General features: G+C 42.6%; 1 protein-coding gene across 1 annotated transcript in view; it reads left to right on the forward strand.

The window, feature by feature from the left end:
- LOC109398085 (lachesin) overlaps positions 1–23,774 on the forward strand; it is a 460,438-nt gene that overhangs the window by 55,045 nt on the left and 381,619 nt on the right. The window lies entirely within an intron of this gene.

The raw sequence follows: 23,774 nt of genomic DNA on the forward strand, positions 1-23,774 counted from the left end.
GAGATTTCTCACCTCGATATACGACTCCGACTTTTCTCACGTCACTCCATTCGCAGAATGAGCACACAAATGGAGAGTCACCTCATTCGTGTCGAGATTTCTCACCTCGATATACGACTCCGACTTTTCTCACGTCACTCCATTCGCAGAATGAGCACAATTCTTTCGTCGATCGACCACAAACCAATCACGAACTATTTGTGCTCATTCTGCGAATGGAGTGACGTGAGAAAAGTCGGAGTCGTATATCGAGGTGAGAAATCTCGACTCGAATGAGGTGACTCTCCATTTGATTTACACGGCGAGTCACTTCATTCGAGAGTGGATTCCTCATCTCGATATACGACTCCGACTTTTCTCACGTCACTCCATTCGCAGAATGAGCACAATTCTATTGTGCTCATTCTGCGAATGGAGTGACGTGAGAAAAGTCGGAGTCGTGTATCGAGGTGAGAAATCTCGACTCGAATGAGGTGACTCTCCATTTGATTTACACGGCGAGTCACTTCATTCGAGAGTGGATTCTTCATCTCGATATACGACTCCGACTTTTCTCACGTCACTCCATTCGCAGAATGAGCACATATTTGTGCTCATTCTGCACGGCGAATTGTGCTCATTCTGCGAATGGAGTGACGTGAGAAAAGTCGGAGTCGTATATCGAGATGAGGAATCCACTCTCGAATGAAGTGACTCGCCGTGTAAATCAAATGGAGAGTCACCTCATTCGAGTCGAGATTTCTCACCTCGATATACGACTCCGACTTTTCTCACGTCACTCCATTCGCAGAATGAGCACAAATGACTCGAGTCGACTATTCTCACCTCGTCGTCACATGACTCTTCTCACTCGATTCCGGTTGTCGACTCGAGTGAGGTGAGAGGTTCATTTTTGTAGCGAGAAGGAAAATGACTCAAAACAAATGCGATGTTCATTCGCAGATCTGTCAAGCGAGTAGAGTTTCGCGATATCACTCGAATTAGAGCGTAACCAATGAACATCAACAATAATATTTTTATTTGATCTCAAATATTTATGTTTTAATTCATGGAATATGCAAAATTTGCGTTTGATCATCCATTTAGAATTATGTATAAGCTTTGAACAACATTTTAATTTGCTTTTAGGCGGTTTATTTGATTGTTTATATGCCGCGATTTATTTTCATGTTTCGCCCTGATTGCAACAACGGTAGGTGTTTGAAGTTTTTTTTTTCAAACGTAAACAGTGGATGTGCAGGAGCGGCAGAAGCAGAATATTCCCTGAACAGGATGGAAACATTTTCCTCCGAATAAGTGGCCACATAAATAGTAAGGATCGGAAAATGATTAAACTTTTCAAGGTAGGTGTTTGCAGAATTCTTTGAAATACTTTTGTGTAACCCTTCTTTTACCAATCCGCAGAAAAAAATACATTACAACAAAAGTGCTCTGCACACATAAAGATGCCCTGCTCTGCTTCGAATGGTTTCGGACCGTCAAAAAGTTTGCGGAAAAGAGCCCCGGTGTTCCATCATATGAAAATGCAGAGAGATGTTTGCCGTCAGGATAGCTGCTGCCCCGAAGTCAAGATGCACAAATAGATTGCAGCAATAAAGTACAGCTAGGTCCAGCCAGGACCAATCACCGATATTGTGGGTAGATGTGATTGTGCACCATGTCGACTGTATGTTCCGGTTCCGGTACAAGACAAATTGTCCACGACCAATCTGAACAAGGATTCCGAACTGATGCGGAATATATAGGCACATATACTTTCTTCGAAAAGGCTGATTCCCTCAACAAGATAGCTGCTGGAGCTTTTGTGAGAACATGCTTCTTATTGCCCAACCAAAAGAGTGCAGTGCTGTTTTATGCATAGTAGGGTAAGTGTGCCCATCGTTGTGGTATTAAGGTAAATTCATTTAAAAAACAGTGTTCGTACCATCTAATGAAGGGTTGTAAAACGTTAGTTGGTAGTTTTCTATCCAAATTTGCTTGGAAAAATAAAAAACTATCGTTTTTCTCTGTTTTCGATCATAAATCGCTTACCACAACATTAGGCACACTGTTTCTATTATGGAGGTAAAATTTAATGTAAATTGTAATGTAAAATAACTGATTAAAATGTTTTGTCTTGAAAGCAGTTTGAAATTAGTTTGGAAAATGCTTCCTCTATCAAATTCATATGTAAATTTCTCAAAGTGCCTTCAGCTCTCAGATTTGCAAGAAAAACTTGCTGTAGCGTCGAACGCTAGAGTTCCTGATTGCTAGAATTCCTCATGCAATCACAGCTGAATTTTATTCAAAATATCCAAAGGATTTCTACGAGGATTCTTTCAGACATTTTCAAGTTTTCCCAGTATTTAATTGCTGTTGGAAATCAGCTTGAGATTCCTTTAAGAATTCTAGCCGGAACACCTCCAGGAATGCTGCTGGAATTTATTTAAAAATTTTTACTGGAACCCACCAGAAATACTAGCAGGAAATCTCCAGACAATTCATGCTGAAAGTTCTCCGGAAATTCTTGGAGATCTTGCTATGGAAATGTTTGAGAAATCCCACCAAGAATTCTTGGAGAAATGCTGATGCTTTAAGAGAAATTCCTAAATCAATTCTTGAAGAAATTACTATAGGAATTTCTGAAGGCATAGAAGAAAGATTTCTCGAAGAATTCCTCCACGAGTACCTGACGAAATTCCTGCCGGGATTGCCAAGAAATACCTAAAATGATTCTTCCAGGATTTCTTTTTCTAGGAATCAAGAAAGAAACTCTTGCTGGGATTCCATCAGGTATTTTTGTTAGGATTCATCCAGCAATTCCAGAAGGTCCTAATCCTGGTGGATTTTTTAGAAGAACACCAGCAGACCAGCAGAGGGCCCATATAGCCGAGGCGGTAAACGCACGGGTATTCAGCATGACCATGCTGAGGGTGACGGGTTCGATTCCCGGTCGGTCCAGGATCTTTTCGTAAAGGAAATTTCCTTGACTTCCTTGGGCATAGAGTATCTTAGTGCCTGCCACACGATATACACATGCAAAATGGTCATTGGCAGAGGAAGCTCTCAGTTAATAACTGTGGAAGTGCTCATAGAACACTAAGCTGAGAAGCAGGCTTTGTCCCAGTGAGGACGTTACGCCAAGAAGAGGAGAGAGGATGACCAGCAGGCATCTTTAGAGAAATTGCTGGAGATATTTTGAGGAATTCCAGCAAGGATTCCCACCACGAATTTTTGGGTAAAATCACAACGGAATCACAAGACCACATCCAGTAATATAAATAGTATAGTTGTAATATAGCATGCATCCTAGGGAAAAAAGCATCACTACCTGTTCCAGAAGGTACACAGTATTTCCTCCAACGGTTCCTTCAAGGGCTCTTCAAAGAATTCCTTCAGGGATTTATCTAAGAATTTCTCCGGGAATTTCTTTAGAAGCTTCACTAACGGTTCCTACAGGAATTCTTCCAGAAAACCTTCCTTTAGGGAATTCCTCCATCGGATCATCCAGGAATTGTTCTAAGGATCCCTCCAGGAGTTCATCTGAGATTTCTCCAGGAATTCTTCTTAAAATACTCCAAGAATTTCTCCAGGGATTCCTTCAATATTTTTTCACGATTTTTTTAAAGATCCTCCATAAATTCCTTCATAGATTACTTCAAGATTCCTGCAGGAATCCTTCAAAAATAAATCCAGAGATTCCGCCAGAAATACATCCGAGAATTCCTCCATGGATTCCTCCAGAGATTCCACTAGGAATTTCCCCAGATTTTCCTTGAAAGACCCCTCTAAAAATACCCCAGGCATTCTTCCAGGGATTTTACCAGGAATTCCTCCAGGAATTGCTCCAGAAATTCCTTCAGTGATATCTCCAGAAGTTCTTCCAAGAGTTCTTTTAGAAATACCTCCAGGAAATTTTCTAAGACCTCTACCTGAGATTCCTCCTGAAAATCCTCAATAAATCCCTCCAAGGACTCCTCCAGCAGTTCTTACATGGATTTCTCAAGGAATTCCTCCAGGAGTTCCCACAAGCAGCTCTATGGGACTTCTTCAGAAATTACTCGAACGGTTCATTCAGGAGTAAGTCCAGGGATTTTTCTAAGAAATCCTTCTGGGATTCCTTCAGTAATTCATCAAGGGATTCTGCCAGGAATTTCTACAGGGATCATCTCAGGAATTCATCCCGGGGTTTCCCCAGGGATTTCTCGAAAGATCCCTTCAGAGAATGCTCCAGAAATTTCACTAAGGGTTCCTCCAGGAATACATCCAGAGATTCCTTCAGGAATTCCTCTAAGGATTACTCCACGAATGCTATCAGGAATTCTTCCTGCAATTTATCCAGGAACTCCTCTAAGATTTCTTCCATGGATTCCTCCAAAAATTTCTCCAAGGATTCCTCCAGATTTTCCGAAGAAATTTTCTAAGGATTTCTCCAGAGATTCTTTCAGGAATTTCTTCAAGGATTTATATAGAAATTCCTCGGGGTATACCTCAAGAAATTTCTGCAGGGATTCCTAGTGGGTAGTTTTGTCAAGCCGAAATATCCCCAAAAAAACGAAAAAGCCGCTAAGGCCCGCAAATTCTTCCATGAATTCCTTCAAGGTTTTTCTAGGAGTACAAAAGCGATTCCTCCTAGGATTTATTCGGGAATTCTTCTGAGGAAATCCTTCTGAGATTCCTTCAAAAATTCCTCCCGGATTTTTTCCTCGGACTCCTGCAGAAGTTTCTGGAGGAAAATGTAGAGGACTTCTTGGAGAAATCCCTAGAGTTCTTCCTGAAAAAATTTCTGGAGGAATTCCTGGAGAAATTTTTGCAGATACTCCTGGAAGAATTACTGTAGGAATCCGTGGTTGAAAATCTGTAGGAATCCTTGCAGAAATTCCTAGAGGAATCTTATACAACACCTGGAGGAATTTCGAGTGAGTTCCTGGAAGAATGTTTGAGGTATTGGCAAACAGCATTTGTGTTTATTAGCAGGAAGATTATCAGGATCATTCCAAGGAAAATCTAGAGCACGCCCTACAAACATTCTCTGAATTGATTTAATCTGAGCAATGATTGTCCGATGGCATGGATCTCATACTTTTGATCCCAACTTGTGACGGAGGTGGAGGGAGGGGGCATACATTGAGCTTCACCCAAACAGCACCCCCCACCCCCACTTCCAAACAATTGTGCTCATTCTGCGAATGGAGTGACGTGAGAAAAGTCGGAGTCGTATATCGAGGTGAGAAATCTCGACTCGAATGAGGTGACTCTCCATTTGATTTACACGGCGAGTCACTTCATTCGAGAGTGGATTCCTCATCTCGATATACGACTCCGACTTTTCTCACGTCACTCCATTCGCAGAATGAGCACAAATATATAGTTAGCGCCTATGATTGATGTACACTTAATAGTAGATTCCTGAAAGAACTGTTGGAGGAATTCCTTAAGAAATGCCTGGATGTGTTTCTGGATGAATCCTTGCAGGAATTTCTGAAGGATTTTATGAAGGAATATCGAGACGAATCCCTAGAGCAATTCCTTGAATTATTCCTGGAGGAATCCCATAAAGAATTCCTGTATGAATCTCCGGAATTATTCATGGAGGAATTCGTGCATGAATCCCTAGAGGAATCTCTGGAGAGGTGTCATAGGAATTCCTGAAGTAATCTCAGAGGAATTCATGGAAGAATCCCTGTAGGAATTCCTAAAGAAATTATGAAGGTATTGCTGGAGGAATCCTTGGAGAAATTTCAGCAGAATTTCTTGCAAGATTTCCTGGATGAACCCCTGAAATCCGGAGAAATACTTGAAGATACAGCTGGAGGAATTTCTGGATGAATGGTTCGAAAAATCCTTGACGGAACCCCCAAAGGAATTACTGGACAAATTCCTGGAGTTATCCCTATAGGAGAGCTCCAGGAAAAAGTTTTAGTGGAATTCTTAAAGAGATCATTTCAACAAAATTTAGGAGGAATTCGAATTTCTCAAGGGATTTTGCAAGTCAATGCTAGAAGAAATCTTCCTTCGAAATTGTTGACGTCGTGACTCATATTTTCAACAGGTTAGATTTTTTTCGAATAGGTATAAAATGTTTAAATTTAAGCATGCTTATATATATATAGTTAGCCCATGCGCAAATGGGGTTTCAAACTTCTGCGCATAGCCATGACGTGAAGGAATAGCTAGAGGAGTTCTTGAACACTTCTAATAAAGACTCTGTGAGAAAACACAAGCAAAATTTAAAAAAATGGGGGGAAATTGTAAATAAACTTTCTGTCTGAAATATTTTATTTATGTCCATAAAATACAACAATTATAGCGAAAAACTTTATTTTGGATCATAACTCAAAATTTGTGTAATATTTTTTCACAATTACACCAATAAGGACATCTCCAGCAGCGTTCCAGTTGCTTCATAGCAGTTACAAATACCCCTTGTTATCATTGCTCTGCTGAAAATACCCCAGATGCATTTCTAGATGCATTTTGGAACTCCCACACGCTGCTGGAGATGGTCCAAGTGTATCGTTACTCTAATTTCACGCCAACCATTTTACACCCCGTACAGCTCTTGTATCTCGACTGTGCTTTAGCTTCAGCAAGCGGATGTCTCATTACAAAAAAAAAGCTAGTGCGATTAGGTCCATGATTCCACATTTTTCAGGTTCCGAATGGTGAGCACAAGTGATTTCCGAAGAAAGCGGCCATCTGACTTCGCTTCTGATGCGGCAGCAACTTTGACCATTTTCTATCGGGACAGCTTGAAGAGTGTGTAGTGGTGGTGGATTTGGTTACCGGTAGTCAGTCGGTACGATTTCATCTGAAAATATCATACAAAATATGTTGAAATCAATAGATGAAGGGTTATTTACAAATATACTTACCAATTATGTACAATTTTGTGCTCATTCTGCGAATGGAGTGACGTGAGAAAAGTCGGAGTCGTATATCGAGGTGAGGAATACCGTCTCGAATGAAGTGACTCGCCGTGTAAATCAAATGGAGAGTCACCTCATTCGAGTCGAGATTTCTCACCTCGATATACGACTGCGACTTTTCTCACGTCACTCCATTCGCAGAATGAGCACATTTGTTGTGTTTCTCTGGTGTCGATTGAGCTCTCGACACCTCTTGAGGTTACGACTCTTCTCACCCACAAACGTCACTTGAACGCGACTTCTGTCGATCAACATCGACTGTAGGAATGCGGTGAGAGTTCATCGGTGTTCACTCACACCGACTCTTCTCACCGCATTCGACTACGGGAATCGGGTGACACATTCGACTCGACTTTCGTCACCTCATTCGAAGTGCAGAATGAGCACAATTGTGCTCATTCTGCGAATGGAGTGACGTGAGAAAAGTCGCAGTCGTATATCGAGGTGAGAAATCTCGACTCGAATGAGGTGACTCTCCATTTGATTTACACGGCGAGTCACTTCATTCGAGACGGTATTCCTCACCTCGATATACGACTCCGACTTTTCTCACGTCACTCCATTCGCAGAATGAGCACAAATTTGTGCTCATTCTGCGAATGGAGTGACGTGAGAAAAGTCGGAGTCGTATATCGAGGTGAGGAATCCCGTCTCGAATGAAGTGACTCTCCGTGTAAATCAAATGGAGAGTCATCTCATTCGAGTCGAGATTTCTCACCTCGATATACGACTCCGACTTTTCTCACGTCACTCCATTCGCAGAATGAGCACATATGTCACCCTTTACGATGGAAGCTGTTCCGAGCTCGCGTTGTGTTTCCAAAGTTCTGACAGATGGTATGATTTGTGCTCATTCTGCGAATGGAGTGACGTGAGAAAAGTTGGAGTCGTATATCGAGATGAGGAATCCACTCTCGAATGAAGTGACTCGCCGTGTAAATCAAATGGAGCGTCACCTCATTCGAGTCGAGTTTTCTCACCTCGATATACGACTCCGACTTTTCTCACGTCACTCCATTCGCAGAATGAGCACAATTACCTCTGAACGTTTTCACCCTGGATTCTGTCCAACAAAACTCCTGCAGAGCTTCGGTGTCAAACTCATGGTTCTCTCGATGAAATTTGTGCTCATTCTGCGAATGGAGTGACGTGAGAAAAGTCGGAGTCGTGTATCGAGGTGAGAAATCTCGACTCGAATGAGGTGACTCTCCATTTAATTTACACGGCGAGTCACTTCATTCGAGAGTGGATTCTTCATCTCGATATACGACTCCGACTTTTCTCACGTCGCTCCATTCGCAGAATGAGCACAATTATGTGCTCATTCTGCGAATGGAGTGACGTGAGAAAAGTCGGAGTCGTGTATCGAGGTGAGAAATCTCGACTCGAATGAGGTGACTCTCCATTTAATTTACACGGCGAGTCACTTCATTCGAGAGTGGATTCTTCATCTCGATATACGACTCCGACTTTTCTCACGTCACTCCATTCGCAGAATGAGCACATTTGTGCTCATTCTGCGAATGGAGTGACGTGAGAAAAGTCGGAGTCGTATATCGAGATGAGGAATCCACTCTCGAATGAAGTGACTCGCCGTGTAAATCAAATGGAGAGTCACCTCATTCGAGTCGAGATTTCTCACCTCGATATACGACTCCGACTTTTCTCACGTCACTCCATTCGCAGAATGAGCACAATTAATTGTGCTCATTCTGCGAATGGAGTGACGTGAGAAAAGTCGGAGTCGTATATCGAGGTGAGAAAACTCGACTCGAATGAGGTGACTCTCCATTTGATTTACACAGCGAGTCACTTCATTCGAGAGTGGATTCCTCATCTCGATGTACGACTCCGACTTTTCTCACGTCACTCCATTCGCAGAATGAGCACAAATGTGCTCATTCTGCGAATGGAGTGACGTGAGAAAAGTCGGAGTCGTATATCGAGGTGAGAAAACTCGACTCGAATGAGGTGACGCTCCATTTGATTTACACGGCGAGTCACTTCATTCGAGAGTGGATTCCTCATCTCGATATACGACTCCGACTTTTCTCACGTCACTCCATTCGCAGAATGAGCACATTTTTTTCGCTTGGGTCGTTTGTGCTCATTCTGCGAATGGAGTGACGTGAGAAAAGTCGCAGTCGTATATCGAGGTGAGAAATCTCGACTCGAATGAGGTGACTCTCCATTTGATTTACACGGCGAATCACTTCATTCGAGACGGTATTCCTCACCTCGATATACGACTCCGACTTTTCTCACGTCACTCCATTCGCAGAATGAGCACAGTTGATGTTGGTCTCACTTCGAATTATTCTTATGCTGATTTTCCGTTGCAATTCTTGTAGACTAGTTCCAGAAGAGTGTAAACTCTTTCCATTTTTGTGCTCATTCTGCGAATGGAGTGACGTGAGAAAAGTCGGAGTCGTATATCGAGGTGAGAAATCTCAACTCGAATGAGGTGACTCTCCATTTGATTTACACGGCGAGTCACTTCATTCGAGACGGGATTCCTCATCTCGATATACGACTCCGACTTTTCTCACGTCACTCCACTCGCAGAATGAGCACATTTGAATGACGTAGAACACCGTGTCAACACCGAAGCTCCATCATTGCAGGAGACAGAAACAGCCAACCGTTGCATGAAATCGAACAGGGGTCCGGGGTCGATCACATATCAGCTGAGATGCTCAAAGCTAACGCCGTAGTATCTGCACAACTGCTACATCAATCATTTTGCAACATTTGGGAAACCACGACATTTTCGGTCGACTGGATGCAAGCCGTCTTATTAAACGTGCCCTTTAATGGTGACCTGACTGTATGCGATAATTGGTGGGGTTCATCGTTCTCCTCTGCAAAGTTTCACCGGAAACAGGAGAAGATTGACGCAAGCATCCGGCGGCAGAAAGCAGGATTCGGTGCCGGATGGATCTGTGTGGACCATATTGTCACGCTCCGTATTACCGTAATGATTTGTTATTGAATTCCAAGAACCTCTCTATCTGGTGTTCATTGATTACAAAAAAGCTTTCGACCGTCTCAATAACGAAAACATGTGGGAAGCCCTTATGCGCAAGGGTGTCCCTGACAAAATCAGCGGTCTAATTCAAACACAGTACGGAGCATTTTTGTGCTGAGTACTGCACAGTGGTGTCTTGCCTTATCCCATCAGGGTCGTTGCTGGAGTAAGGAGAGGATGTATACTATCACCACTACTGTTTCGCATCGTAATTGACGAGATCATAGACGAGATCCTGGGGTAGGATCAATTGAATGTGAATCAAATAATCGATTTCTGTGGCAGCTCATTACCATGGAGCACCTACAGGGTGCGGCAGGAAAAAATGCGAAAAGTTCAAGGCACTATTACACGCTAAATATGGGATATATATGACTATTTTTTCATGACAGTATATCAGTCAATGTCTATATTCTAGCACTGAAAAATAAAAATGAACACATTTGATGTTTAACATGTGATAATGTAGGCCTAATAAGCGGATATCAATAAACTGCGCGCCCAATGGTCAGTAAACAAAATGACTATAAAAGTAACAAAATTAGCTCAAATTCGATGAACAACCAGACCACACTGATCCAGAGCCATGTAGTTTCACATACCAGATGAAATAAGTACATATATTTGATGATATTGTAGAGAAAATCAAAAAAATTGTTTTATCAGATGCGAAATTTAGCGACCTGTGCGATTTTCTGCGGTTTGAAAATTCTGGTTGTCTTCATCTTCAGGCACCGCCCTGTAAAGGTTAGTGACCAAAATGGGAATTTTTTTAATTAACTTTTCAGAAAACTAGCCTATTATAGATCAGAGAACGTTGAAACATAGATTGGTTAATGTCAAATGGACGAAAATGAGGTTTGAAGTTGAAAAACACTTTCGCATTTTTTCCTGCCGCATACTGTAAATGACTTCAAACTAGCTGATGACGATGCTCTCCTAGCTCAACGGCGCTCTGATATGCAGAGTAAGCATGATGATCTTGCCGATTGCTCCTTGGCGGCAGGTCTTACCATCAACGTCAACAAGACCAAATCGTTGGATGTAAACACGGTCAACCAACCCTTCCAGATTCACGTTAGCTGGGCAAGCTGTGGAGAATGTTGAAAGCTTTCAATATCCTGTTAGTCAAATGGCGGTCGATGGTGGCACCAAGATCGACATAGGTGTACGGATCAAGATGGCGAGGGCTGCCTTTGCGAGTTTCATAAATGTATGGAAAAGCAATCAGATTAGTCGACGCACATCAATCCGAATTTTCAACTCGAACGTGAAATCTGTACTGCTGTACTGTCTACCCTCGTTGGTTTGACCGTATCTAAACTGAACACTTTTTAATTTGTCCCCCGCTAATCTGCACATCGTTCAAACTAAAAATGATTCAAACGTCATTCTCCTCATGAAATGGAGTGAAATGGAACGCAGAACCAAAACAAAACAGCAAAAAGGGTTACCTTCAGTGTGTTTTAGATGCTCACAGGGTTACTAGATGTTCAAATTAAAAAATGAACCCCGTTGGTTTGCACGAGGTGTCGTTCAAACCAACGGGGGTAGACGGTATGCCAGGGAAACTTGGCATGTATCAGCGGAGACTACTCAACGGCTGCAGGACTTCATGAATGGATGTCTGCGGTTTATAATTAGCGCATGGTGGCCTCACAAATGGATCTCCAACGTGGAGCTCCATCGTCGGTGTCATCAAAAGCCGTTAGCGACAGACATTCGAGAGCGAAAGTGGAGGTTGGTCGTCCACACTCTACGCAGGGGCGGGAACGAAATCCCAGCAGAACATCGCAGCAGAGGCAGACCCAGAGGCTTATGGCGGCGCCTTAGGCAGCCTCAACAAGGAAATAAAAGAAGTCGACTGAAATTTGATCTGGCCACAGGCCACGATGGCTGGCAATCACCAGTGGTAGAATTACTCTCATCATGAAGCAATTCGCGAGTGTAAATCCAACACAAGGTTTACTCACGATTCCGAGAGTAAACAATGTGTGAGTTTATTCGTACCCGCCTGCTTCGTGAGTAAGAAGCAAAACAAAAACAGAAACACTCATGAGTTTTTATTCGTGAAGAAATAGTGTAGGCGCGGGAAGTGCCTTTTATTGTGATTATAATAGCAAATCTAGTGATTATCCAACATAAACTAATGCTTTATGCTTCATTGTTCCTGAAAAGCAGCACTGCCAGTCGTTAAAATGCGCTTTTCGTCAAAATGCAAAAAAACTCACGAAGCTTCGCGAAACAGATGCGAGTGCTTGCCAGCTTTGTTTACTCACGAATAAAAAAGTGCGAGTATACTCGTGCCCCTGATGTTCGCGAGTATGTTTGTTTTGGTTTGTGTCTGCTCAGCTGCAATCTTCATCATTTTCCATCTCTGGCAATCACCCAGGATGGAGATCTTTCAATTCGGCCCTCTGCACAACCGTGGGTGCTCAGGAATGGAAGTAAGTATGGCCAAGCCATCGGTTCGGGTTATCCAAATTTCTGTTGTAGCCAAATGTAGACTAGTTCACGGCATACAATTCTACAAGGCAAGCTAGTTACCTATGTAAACATCAATTTTGGACGTAAACATGTGACGTCATTTTGCGTTGATCACATTGATGTGAAGTACTAGATCGTTTTGTTCATTCAGATTTCCGGAATGAATCACCTTCTAAATGTTGTATACCGTGGATTAGTTCTCTTGTTGGTTTGAACAAGAATGAACATTTATTTGCTGTTATCAATCATACACAATGTGTATTACACATAATCAAGGCTAGGTACTTAGATTATACTGAGATCCTACAATTCATTTTAATGGCTGGCTCGTTGGGCCGGAAACTAAGTCCAAAGAGCATAGTTGAGCTTAGAGTCCTTCCTTGGCACTCGAACGTCGATCAACCACCCGTGACATGGGGAACAAACACTGTTGTGAGCCACACCTCCTGTAGAGCATACGCTGAGGTTGGCAAATCCTCCCCTTCCCTCCCCTGTTAGCCTATGAAAAAAGTTGCCTCCACAGTTGGTTTTGATTACCCGATCTTCCATAAGGTTGCCTTTAGATTCCGACCGGTACCACGAAGAGGTACCGTAGGCTGGCCGTAGGCTAGTGATCTCAGTGGGATCTGTATAATGCAATACCCAGCCTTTAGATGATAGATTCAAGTTCCTATTGGGATGAAATTGCCATTAAAACGGAGGAACACAGTTCGTGGCCAGAGCAGGGATGAGAAATGTACTGGAAAAAACGGTTACCGGCTGTACATTTGACATTTTTCCACACGAACATCATAGGCCCAGCCAAACTCAAACTGTTCGAAAAATAAATGTCATAACATTTTTTTTCCTGCAGCCTTCTTCCTCGAAACGGTTTCCAAGCGCGAGAGCGCCAGTACTCGAGCACAACGACGACAAAAATTTCTGTCTCTCCGGTTTTCGCATTTTTCTGCGTTTCAAACCGCTTCTAGACAAACTTTTTTGCATGCATCACAAAGCTAGGAGTGTACTCTAGCTATTTGTGCAAATCGATTGAAATTATTTATTAAAACAAGTGAGTTATTAGCAGTTGAAAATATTTGACATTTTTCGCAACGAGATTTTTAACCCTAGGCTAGTTCATCTCGGGACCCACGCTTTACTTCCCTTCCGAAGGAAGAACTCGCATTTATGTGAGTTTGTCGGGAGTGGGATTCGATCCCAGGTCCTCGGCATGATTGTCAAGTGTTCTAACCATCACACCAGGTGGAGCGGACCTGGTGTGGTGGTTAGAACATAAGGGCTAAAACTCTCGTTAGTACAGATAAAAAAAAAATAAGCCATTATTTATCAAAAGCGATCGTTGGTACCACAGCATGCGAACAATGTGTGGTTGTTTCAAAATAAATGATAGTAATGTCTGTGGGATGACAATCGATATCCTTTTTATATATATATTTAAAAATGTGAATAAATATAATATTTAGTTTCTCGAACTAATGGCACAAACAAACCTTCGAACAGCAAATGCAAATGTTTTCAACGTAAGTTGCAGGCACACACATTGTAAAATCAATTACACTTTTGTTTATTTCTTTCCCGAAACCCCCATAAATGGAATTGAAATTTAGAAACCACTCGACTGATTTCCCTATACACCAAAAATTTCGTGTTTCAGTTACGCTCCACACGATTGCAACACTCGGCCTCACGAGAATCAACTTCCTACCCGTCGAAAACCAACCAGCACAGCACCACGCTTCACGCCTTCTGGAAGTGATGCACACATTCGGTCCAGTAGCTCTGCCACTGCCATATACCACTTCGACAATAACAAACACCCAATCGCGGAAAAAATGGGCAAATGGATTTCCGGGAAACAAATTTACATCGGCTGTGTGAGAACCCTCCGGGCGGGTCCCCTCACCGCACCACAGCTTATCGTTTACCATCCGACATGGATTCTGGCATCGTCCTCCGGGCACTTCGATGCTGCACAGAAGAGTTAGAGCGTAACGTTTCCGAGTTTAGCAGCCAGCGAATAACGCAGCAAAAAAAAGGCCCACTTTGAGTATATGGCTCCCCTTGGCCAAGTAGCAAATTGCTTTAGGTACGTACACTCTGTTGCTGACATTCTCCCACGAACCGTCTACTACAACACTGGGTCTCTGCCTGAACCGCAGAAGGAGCCAGCGCCTGCCATCGCATCGAGTGAATGGATGTCGGGAAACATTCAAATTTGTTCTCCAACTCCGGTGAGATTTTTCCCGTACACTCGGGTTCCATTCCATTACATTACCGAGAACGGCTTCGACGACCAGGATGACGACGACGACGACGAGTCAATTCCCGGATTGGAAACAGTTTTCACTTGGTTCGATGGTGGGAAATATTATTTCAAACCATCGCGCGGTAGTAACAACTTTTTTTCGCGTGCGCGGTTTACGTAGGAGTTGGATGCTTATTTTTTATGCAAACATTGATTGGTTTGAAAAAGTGATGTGATGCAAAGCAAATAACATTCATTTTTAACACCATGCATCGTACCCGGGTACCCTATTTAGGTATAGTGTAGTTTAAGGTTTGAAAGTTATCCGCTGAACATTTTGCTAGAATTTTCGGCGTTCATATGTACCTTTTACCAGTGTAGTAGCACCAAAAGACGCTGATACATATATGAATTGAATGGTTGACGGCATTTTACAACATGTCCTGTTCAGTGTTATTTTGTACATTGTCATAGATCGCCCTGAGTAGTAGAGGGCATATTCTTTGACCACAGCTTCTTCTGCAGCTATAATAAGTAAGACTGCCACTACCTACTATAGCACGTGGTCTACTAGGGCAAAAGACCTAGACCAGCTTGGCTGAACAACGATTAGCCGTATGAGATCGATCTCTTTGACAACTTCAATCTTTTACATGATCTGGAGCACCTCTCTGGTCTCAAGGTCCACTGAAGTGGGATCTATTCGGTAAATTAGACTCACTTACTTTAAGTTTTGAACAGGTGATGCAGAGGACCGAATTGAAAAATCTCTATCTTGGTCGATCGCTTTGACCTGTGGCCAGGTTAAATTTCTGTCGACTTCCTTTATTCCCTTGTTGAGACTGCGGTGCCATACGCCTCTGGGCCTGTCTTTGTTGCGATGTCCTACTGGGTTCCAAACTAAAGCTAGCTTTCAGATTTCGTTTCCGCCCCAGCGTGGCCAACCCACCTCAACTATCGCTCAAAAATTTCTGTCGCTATCGGTCTTTTATGACATCGACGAGCTCCACGTTAGAGATACAATTGTGGGGCCACCATCCACGAATTATAAACCGCAGGTATTTATTGATGAAGACCTGCAATCGTTGAGTATTCCCCAGCGATACACACCAAACTTTTCTAGCCTACAGCAGCACAGATTTCACGTTTGAGTTAAAAATTCAGATTTTCGTGCGTTTACTAATCTGCCTGTTTTTTTTCATACATTTTTTAAACTCACAAAAGCAGTCTTCGCCTTCTTGATCCGTGCTCCTTGATGCCGCCATCGGCCGCATGGCTACCAAGATATTGGAAGCGTTCAACATTCTCCACTGCTTGCTCAGCTACTGTGAAGCTGGAAGTGTTGGCCGTGTTTACATCCAACGATTTGGTCTTTGACGTAGATGGTAAGACTTGCAGTCGAGAAGCGATCGGCTAGATCATCAAGCTTACTCTGCATATCAGAGCACCGTTGAGCAAGGAGAGCAACATAATCAGCCGATTCGAAGTCATTTAAGTGCTCGGACTACCACAGCAACCCATGATTCTGTTCACGATCAATCGAACCTACCAGGATCTCGTCGATTAGGTACGATAAAGAACAGCAGCGGTGATAGGATACATCCTTGACTCATTCCAGCAACGACCCGGATGGGATCGGACAAAACACCGCTGTGCAGTACTCAGCACGAAAATGCCCTGTATTGTGCTTCAATGAGGCCGATTTTTTTCTCAGGGACACCCTTGCGCCTGAGGGCTTCCCACATGTTTTCGTGATTGAGACGGTCGAAAGCTTTTTCATAATCAATGACCACCAGGTAGAGAGACTATTGGATTTCATTGATTTGCTCCAGGATGATACGGAGCGTGACAATATGATCCACACAGGATCGTCCGGCATGGAATCCTGCTTGCTGCCGTCGGAGAGTTGCGTCCTTGGTTGCGTCAATCTTCTTCTGTATCCGGTTAAGGGTTACTTTGCAGACGACTTTGAGAACGATGCACAACAAAATGATATCCCGCCAATTATCGCATACAGTCAGGTCACCCTATTTGGGCACCTTTGCTAAGACGCTTTGAATCCAGTCGACCGGAAATGTGGCGGTTCGCCATATGTTGCACAACAATTGATGCAGCAGTTGTGCAGATACTACGAGGTCAGCTTTGAGCATCTCGGCTGTTATGTGATCAAACTCCGGGGCCTTGTTCAATTTCATGCTACGGATGGCTGTTTCTATCTCCTGAAATGAGGGATTTTCGGTGTTGACACGGGTTATGTGTTGAGCCCTTGGTGAATCATGCTGAGGTGTTGGTGACGTGCTCGACTCTTGAAAAAGATCTCCAAAGTGTAAACTGTTCGGGGAATTGTAAAAGCGCGGTGGCTTAAACGCCACTCTCAAAGAGAGACCACCGGTCGTGTTTAATTTTGCCCGACTTTGCTAGAGACTTTCTCACTCAGGGACGGTTTGGAACGGTCCATGGATAAAACGGCAGAATTTCTTCGAAAACGGAACTAAACCCCATCTCTTTCACAGGCTAGAAGAACTTATGGAAAACCGGAAGGGATGCTTACTCATTCAAGCGAAAACGACGGAGTCAAACGTAACGGACTGTAGTGAGTATGTTTATTCAAAAAGCAATGTGAAACGTAACGGAACTGAACTAGGGTAGGTAATCAAAATTTGAACCAAATTGTGGCTTTCTGAAGCAGTGCAAAATTAAAGTGATTTTTTCTCCCACATGGAAATAATTTACTACGGCAAAATCGTATGTACATGAAAGCCACGGGTATAAGCTTTCTGTTAAATGGTAAAAAGTTTGTATTTGCACCGAATTTCATTGAAATATTTGATTTTTCATCAACATTGATTTTAATCTTAATTTGAACCATCGTAATCATAATTTGAACCAATTTTAATCTTAATTTGAACTACTGGCGGCAGCAGCTCGAGCAACTCACAAAACAGCCAATTCCATGCTAAACAATGAAAAATCACATGAATCTGCTAATTCTCATACCTATTTTTCATTAGGCAGTGGAATCTCAACTCAGAATGTTCGAAATTCTTTAGGAATTTGGAAACTAAATTCGGATTTTTTCATCCCCCAAGAGTAAACAAAGCAACCACTAGCGCAATCTACAGGCCAACACTAGAAGCTCACCCCCGTTTACTAGTTCAAATTTAGATTACAAATGGTTCAACTTAAGATAACATTCTCCAAGTAAGAATCACTTAAATTTGATAATTTTATGACAAATAATGCGGAATATTATTCGGTTGGTCGATTCTACGATGAATAAGCTTTCATTTGACGTGTTCACATATTGCGTGTGATACAATGCATGAGCTGTACGAGTGCACCGAAAATGTGCTTTCTCTTGGGGGAAATGGGTGAAATCACAGTGATTTTTCAATTGTCTGTTTTCCATGACAAAAACGCTTTTTTCAATGCTTTTAAAGCACGGGTTCCCAACCGGTGGTCCGCGGCCCCCTGGGGGGCCGTGAAGTCAGTCTAGGGGGACCGTAATGTTACCAAAAAAAAATTTAAATTTTTATTCTATTTTGTGCAAATAACAAAAATTTTTAATTTTGTATACCGCCACCCCCAAAAGCCACAATTTGAGCAACAAATTTTCAGTATAAAACGCCTTCAGAAGAAAAAAAAATTTTCGGCTGCGCCGCTATTTTTCAGCTATGACTCAATTTGGATGTACATGACATCACTGTTTATGAAATGTGAGTGTCGAATACGTGGTTACGTCACTGTACCCAAAAAACTCGGTTTCGTTCATTCAAATCATATTTTTTTTCTAGAAATTTTAATTGGGCCGCAGATGGTTTGACAATTCTTGAAGGGGGTCGCCACCTCAAAAAGGTTGGGAACCCCTGTTTTAAAGTCCATGTTATCAGGTTATATTACGGAAAGCTGTTAAACATCTTTTTCGGGACAATATTTGCCTGAAAAGTACGTCGTTTTAATGAATTTTGAAATGGTTCAAATTAAGATTACAATTTGACTAGTTCAAAGTTTGATTTCTTACCCTATTTTCAAAAACTTTAACTATTTATTTTAGCAACTTCATTCGTATTGGACCGGAAAAATTCGTAACGGAATAGAAAAAGAGCAAACATGGCCATGTTACTAAAATCTCTTCACATACCTGCGCAGGTTTTGGTGTTGCGATGCTCGATAACGGGGTGGCGTAGCTCGACGACTCAACGATGGCGACTACCTCGATGCTCAACATAGACCTGTGCGCTGACTATATTTTGCTCGGCGGCAGCGTGCGGGCCATTTTTGACCGGCGGCGGCGGCGTCATCGGCGTCATCGGCGTCACGCCGGTGGTAGCTTTCGGCGGCGGCGTGAATCGGCGTGACCAAAATTTGACCTTAATTTCAACTTTGGCAAAGCGAAGAAGTTGTCATTACGCTCTAGAATTTGTAGTCTGAGCTTTTTCATGACCATTGATGACATAAACTATTACGGTAAAATGAATATCTCTTTTTATTTCTATTCGGATCCGTCACTGCGTGATAGACCTATTGCGACATTTTTTTACTTATTCATTTATTTGGAAGGCTCGGCCGCCAAATCCCAAGAAACAGAACCAGTTGAATAACAGTTTATTAAACTAAAGTTTGCTTGAATATTTATTTTTTACAGCTCTTCTTTTGTTTTCTCAGAAGTTTTAGAGGAATTTCAGAAGGAAATCTAGGACGAATCTCCGAAAAAAAATTCCAGGAGGATTCCCCAAATGAATTCAAGCAGCAATCCCAAGGTAATTACAGCAGGAATTTCCAAAGGAATTCCAGGATGAATCCCCTACGGAATTCGAGAAGGAATCTCCGAAGGATTTCAAGCAGGAATCAACGAAAAATATCAAGAAGAAATCTCTGAAGGAATTCCAGCAGAAATCCCAGAGAGAATACTAGGAGAAATTTCCGAAAGAATTCCATGGGGAATGCTCCAAAGAATTTCAGGAGGAACCCCATAAGGTGTTCCAGCAGAAAACTCCGAAGGAATTCTAGGAACGATCCCGGAGGAATTGTTAGACAAATCTCTGGAGGAATTCTAAATGGAATTCTCGGAGGAATACTAGGAGGAATGTCCGAAGGAATTCTAGAAGGAATGTCCGAAGAAATTCCAAGAGGAATCACAATAGAAATTTCAGAATGGAATGCCGAAGGAAATCCAGAAAGAATTCCCGACAAATATCAGGAGAAATCTTTGAAAGAATTTTAGGAAGAATCCTCGAAGGAAGAACCCCTCTAAAGAAACCCTGGAGAAATTCTAAAAGGAATCCCCGAAATTACTCTAGGAGGAATCCCCGAAGGAATTTCAAGAGAAATCTTCGACAGAATCCCAGGAGAAATTCTCGAAAGAATTCTAGGAAGAATCACCGAAGGAATTCCAGGAAGAAATCCTGCAGGAATTCTAGGAGGACTACCGATGGAATTCCAGCAAGAATCACCGAAGAAATGGAAGAGAAATCACCAAAGGAATTCCATGAGAAAATCCCGAAGGAATTCCAGGAGTATTCCCCGATCAGGAGAAATCCCCGAATGAATTTTCTAAGACGAATCTCCATAGGAAGTGGAGGAGGAATCTCCAGTCTACACTTATAAAAGAATTGAATTTCTCTCACACTTCTAGGAGAATTTCTATGAAACGAGGTGGCCCTTGTTTCCTAACAATATTTTTCATGGAAATATAATTATTTTTCAGTACTCTGTTGTCAAATAAAAATGCTCGACGCTTCAAGCGATTTTTGGGGTCGTTGTCCTTGAAGAGGTTATAAGAGATCATTTCTAGCCTTTAAGTGGATTAATATGACTATTTATAATCCAAAATGCTTCTTCAATATCTAAATTCACAATTTTATCGCTAGTACTTACATAATACACCATAAAAACGTGTTAAAACTTTTTGGCCATGAATTGGACCCTGTTACTCCAGTGTGCGCTACTACTAACCGGCTCTCGTTGATTCCGGCCCACGGCCTCCGTTTGACTGCCTTCTAAAAGGCGGGCCTTTGCTGGGCACACGGGTCGGAAATGATGATTCACGGAAGAAGCTGGCGGGGCGGCTCAATCCGCCAACGAAACCCCGATTCGGCGAGGGATACCGCCGAACGACGACGAAAACACCAGCCGTACGAAAAAAGCGCTAGGCGCTACACGTCCAATAGGAATTTATGTTACTTTTAAGCACTTTAGATTTAATTAGAAATAATTACCTTTTTCGTAGTTCAATTCCAATAAATATACTGCAGAAATCGCGAATTTGCGGACCACGGTCTGTCCTCTAAACAAGAAAGAACCCACATAGAAATACGTTTAACATCACTTAAAACTTTTTTAAACTAACTCACTACTTTTACCTTTGAAATTCGAGAATAACTTTCACCAAAACTTAACTAGACTTCAATTCACTTTAAACTGACCTAAACTCAACTCAAACTCAAATGGTAATCGTTGCGCTAAGAAACTGTGCCACTTTTGAAAAGTCCCACTATTGTATTAGATGACCATTGTTAAAAATCGCGCCGACATTTTCTGAATGGCGATTTTCAAGCATGGCGACAAATTTGCAGTGTGACTGTTATTCGCCAGAAAGTAGATACGCGCCATGTACATTATGCTATAAAATTACAAAAGTTTTACAAACGCTACGACATACATGAGCATAAGTAACAGGGATGGACCAATTTTACGAACAAATAAAATATCTCTTTATCGTCAACATAAATTGAAATTACTTTCATTCTATTTATTTGTTTTAGGGCCGATTTCTTCACCTCGGCTTAACCGGTAAGCCAGGCTTACCCATACAGTTAAACCTGGCTTAACGCTTAAGCCAGGGTGAAGAAATCGCCCCTTATTCCACTAAATTTAACTAAAAAAACGCAAAACGTTACAGTATCTTACGGGCATCTTATTATTAATCTCAGTCCCCCTAAGGTGAGACAACGTAAACGACACGAATGTCACTGATATTTCTCGGATTTCTCGCCTTCGTCGGCTACGTCCGCCCACGCTCTTTTGCTCCGCCTATATAAGCGCTTCTCTTCCTTCTCAAGAGCCGCTCGCTCTATCGCAGCATTGCAGTCCCTTCGCTCCTCTCTATCTTCCTTCAGGTATCATCTGTGATCCACTGTTTTCTCCGGGTGCGTAGCTCATCCAAATTATTCTCGCCGGTGGTGAAAAGGTATTCTTGATGGCCTTCCGTTGATCTTCTACGCTTCCACCTTCCACCTTCAAGAATATCCGCAGCACGGTTCTCCAGATCCTGGACGAAGGACCTTTTCACCTTTCTTTTAGTCGGCGTGTGTTGAGCAGGCACCTGATTTTCTCCTACTGATGATGGACCCTCGCAAAGAGCAGCCGGATCTCGCTGATTAGGAGATTTTGATCGGACGCAATGTCGGAGCTACGTTTGTTCCGCTTATCAAGAACGCTCTACATTTCAGCTGATGCAGATGTGGTTGATTTGATTTTCCGTGACGCCATCACGAGAAACTCATGTCACTTTGTGCACTTGTCGATAAGGAAAGAGCAGCATTTCTCAAAGACCATGGCGTCCCATGACGTGCTTATAGTCCAAGTTGTTGGAACCAACCTTCGCGTTGAAGGCGCCCATGAGGTTCTTGATATCACTTTTCGGAATCTTGTCCACGACAGTATTCAACTAGCTTTTAAAGTTTCTTTTGTCTTGAAATTCGGCAGCATCATCGGTTGGCGCGTAGCATTGGATTATGGTATGGTTTCGTACCCGTGTTCTGGCTACAATTATTCTTTCATTAATAGGTTCCCACTTCATGAGCGCAGCTTGGGCGTGAGCGCTGAGCAGGAAATCAACACCACGGTGGCGAGGAGCGTGTTCACCTCGTAGGACAGAGTATAGCAGAATTTGGCCCGACGGCAATCTGTGTTCTGCAAAGTTCGGCCAACGGACCTCGCTCAGTCCTAGGATCTCATACGGTATGCCTCATTGGATAGTTGTGCCAGCTTATCCTGCTGGGCTAGGGTTAATACATCCCAAGTTTCAATTCTTGTCCGTTGTTCTCAGTTTTAGGGCTTCGAAAAGAGTTGGTTGTTGGCCTAAGGTCACCTATCCACGGTCTTGAGGCTGCCACCTTAGGTATAGCTTTCGGTGGAGGAGCATTTCATACTCATCCGCTGTTTGAGCCGCACCTCATTGTGGAACAGACGCTCGGGACGTACCTCCTCAATGCAGCTGAAGTCAGAAGGACAACAGTACCCAGGCTGTACTACCAGCCTACCAGCTATTACCCATTATGGGTAGTACGCAGATCGCAAGAAATTTCTTGGCCTATCTCGATGCGTGGAAAATTCAGGCAAGGAATCGCTCAAGAAATGAGAAAGCGTCGCTTTATTCCGGATCCCAGTACGGAGCTGAAACGAAACGTCAAATCAAATGGGGCTTGCTGTGTTAAATTTCTGTGTTAAGCGCAGTTTCGAGTTCAAAAGGAATGGGTCATGAAACTTCTTGAGCGATTCCTGGCAGAAACTTTCTACGGTGACTGCCATTGGAATTGTCATTTCTTCGCAACTGCGTACTGCGATGGAAGAAAAACCGTTTCTTGGGCGATTCAGGCAAGGAATTTCCCATGCATCAAGATAGGCCGAGAAATTCCTTCTGAACTGCAAACAGCCCTTTAAACTCACGGAAAAAAAATGCACTGAATGAAAATTACTTGAGCAATTCCGTTTGAAGTGCATACCTCGCATAAGCACACAACTCTTAAGCTGGCGGTCTTTGTCATCGCTTGACTCGTGGAAGCCTGAGGTAGGAAGTTGTGAGGACCTGAGCTATGTTTGACGCTCTATTTATCGACTCACCGTTGTGCAGTCCGAAAAATACATGGCGGCTCAAAAAATACTTTGAAACATTGAAGCAAATTTTTCAAAATGCCCAAATCCAATTGCAGTAGTATATATTCTGTCATTGATTGATATGTAAAGAATTGACTAGGGGTTGGAACTACTTGGGCACCCGCATCAATTCCCGGCACCTCCCAACAAAAGAAATCAAAATAACACATGCCACATATTTTTCAAACGCTCTTCCGTAGGTAATCATTTCCCGCAACATTTACGCAAC

This window comes from Aedes albopictus, chromosome 2, assembly GCF_035046485.1.
Source record: "Aedes albopictus strain Foshan chromosome 2, AalbF5, whole genome shotgun sequence".
NCBI classification, from domain to species: domain Eukaryota; kingdom Metazoa; phylum Arthropoda; class Insecta; order Diptera; family Culicidae; genus Aedes; species Aedes albopictus.